This window comes from Convolutriloba macropyga, unplaced genomic scaffold (assembly GCF_964194025.1).
Source record: "Convolutriloba macropyga unplaced genomic scaffold, txConMacr16.3 SCAFFOLD_3792, whole genome shotgun sequence".
Classification (NCBI taxonomy): Eukaryota; Metazoa; Xenacoelomorpha; order Acoela; family Convolutidae; genus Convolutriloba; species Convolutriloba macropyga.
The window spans coordinates 9,890-12,500 of NW_027451688.1; the positions used below are offsets into that span (position 1 = coordinate 9,890).

The 2,611-nt window shown below is 39.6% G+C and overlaps 1 pseudogene; it reads left to right on the top strand.

Annotated features, from left to right (window-relative positions):
• The first annotated feature begins 1,140 nt into the window (after positions 1–1,140).
• LOC142356896 (5.8S ribosomal RNA) lies at positions 1,141–1,292 on the top strand (annotated as a pseudogene).
• Positions 1,293–2,611: the final 1,319 nt, after the last annotated feature.

The window sequence follows — 2,611 nt, forward strand, 5'->3', positions numbered from 1 at the left end:
ATATCGAGTATTATGTTGACGTTAGTAGGCCTTGGCCGAAAACGCAGCATGTGAAAGGTATAGATAAAAGTTAGCGTTGCAGTCAGTACTGTGTAGTTACTAGTAGCTGGATTTAAGCTCGAAATGAGACACTGTTGGTGAAACTTCATCATGAGAACGTCACAAGCTGATCACGCTCTATGATATGACTAGTATTATGTTGCTTCTAGTAGGCTAAGCGCAAGCCGAAACATCAACATGTGAAAGTCGTAGAATTTTGCAATCAAACTGTGGCTAGTACTGTGATGTTACTAGTAACCTTTTCTTACGTCATATGGCCAAGAGAGCATTTGAAGGCGAAACTTCTGCATGGGGAAGCTGCATCATGAACAAAAGTTTATATCGAGTATTATGTTGACGTTAGTAGGCCCTGGCCGAAAGCGCAGCATGTGAAAGGTATAGATAAAAGTTATCGTTGCAGTCAGTACTGTGTAGTTACTAGTAGCTGGATTTAAGCTCGAAGTGAGACACTGTTGGTGAAACTTCATCATGAGAACGTCACAAGCTGATCACGCTCTATGATATGACTAGTATTATGTTGCTTATAGTAGGCTAAGCGCAAGCCGAAACATCAACATGTGAAAGTCGTAGAATTTTGCGATCAAATTGTGGCTAGTACTGTGATGTTACTAGTAACCTTGTGTTACGTCATATGGCCAAGAGAGCATTTGAAGGCGAAACTTCTGCATGGGGAAGCTGCATCATGAACAAAAGTTTATATCGAGTATTATGTTGACGTTAGTAGGCCCTGGCCGAAAGCGCAGCATGTGAAAGGTATAGATAAAAGTTAGCGTTGCAGTCAGTACTGTGTAGTTACTAGTAGCTGGATTTAAGCTCGAAGTGAGACACTGTTGGTGAAACTTCATCATGAGAACGTCACAAGCTGATCACGCTCTATGATATGACTAGTATTATGTTGCTTATAGTAGGCTAAGCGCAAGCCGAAACATCAACATGTGAAAGTCGTAGAATTTTGCGATCAAACTGTGGCTAGTACTTTGATGATGCTTGTAGCCAACCGAATTGGTTGAAAAGCCCAATAAGTAAGCTAACTTGGGAGAGCTTGTTGGAAACCAAATGCTACTAGATTGGTCCAAATACATCCTTCAACAGGGGATCACTTGGCTCGCTTTACGAAGAGGAGCACAGCTATATGTGTTAATTCGGTATGAATCGCAAGATTTGTTTACCGACCTCTCTAACGCAAAAGGCGGTCTCGGCTTCGGCTGTTGACTGCGTCCGATTCAGGGTTATATAACTCTCGATTGAACACATTGATGTTCTATTGTTGGTGCTTCCAATAAAATTGGAACACTTAAAGCAGAACCGATTCAAATAATAGCATTCTGATCAATGATTGCATTCCTTGATCAAGAACTGCTGGAGTCATTGTGATGGCGAATTTTCTTCATAAGAAAATTGCAAAGAGACGGAACTTAATGAGACTAGTATTATGTTGTTTCTAGTAAGCGGAAGCTGAAACAGCAACATGTGAAAATCAAGTTTTGTTCAATGATCTCGAGGCGATAAGTACTATGAAGCAACTAGTAGCCTAAGCATGACTCAGATTTGAGACAGTCAAAAAGACTGGCGAAACTTCTTCACATGAAAGTTACATAGAGAACTACAAATGTATACAGCGAGTATTATGTTGTTTCTAGTAGGCGAAAGCTGAAACATCAACATGTGAAAGTTGTCTGCAAACTGTAGAACGATATGTGATTAGTACTGTGCTGTTACTAGTAGCCAGTCTGACTGTAGAAGCCAAGACAAAGGGAAACTAATGCATCTGAAAAGGACAAGTTATGGAAAGGTATGCACGATAAGTATTATGTTGTTTCTAGTAAGCGGCAGCTGAAACATCAACATGTGAACGTCGTTGTGTACAGTAACCTAGAACTATATAGTCCTTAGTAACGTGCATTTACTAGTACCTGTAATTGGTATTCAGACTCAGGCAGTTTGGAATAGTTTGGCAAAGATGCACCAGAGAAAACTGGGATTTGATACAGAAATTGTTGAATACAAGTATTATGCTGCTTCTAGTAGGTTGAATCCGAAACATCAGCATGTGAAAATTGAAAACATTTCTGGTTCGAATTGTCACAAGTATTTGGTGATCTGAGTAGCCAAACTCACTACAACGCCAATTGAAGGCAAAAATTCTCAACGGGAAAAGCTATTCTCATTGAATGAGCTAACAAGACGAGTATTATGTTGCTTCTAGTAGGCGAAAGCCAAAACATCAACATGTGAAAGTCTTGCTGAACAAATTTAATGTTGTTGAGCTCAGTACCGTGTGAATTAGTAGCCATAATTGGCGAGCGAAAATTGAACTGGCGAAACTTCGTCTTTGGAAAATTGCAGATGCCGAGCACTTATTTTGCAACGAGTATTATGTTGACTGTAGTAAGCGAAAGCCGAAACAGCAACATGTGAAAGCTGTTGAAATTTGTGGTCATTTTGCAATAAGTACAAGGAGTGTAACTAGTAGCCAGGTCAAAATTTGGGATAAGAATGAGCAAAAATTCTGCATGAGAACAGTTGAAATTATGAAACTAAATTACAAAGA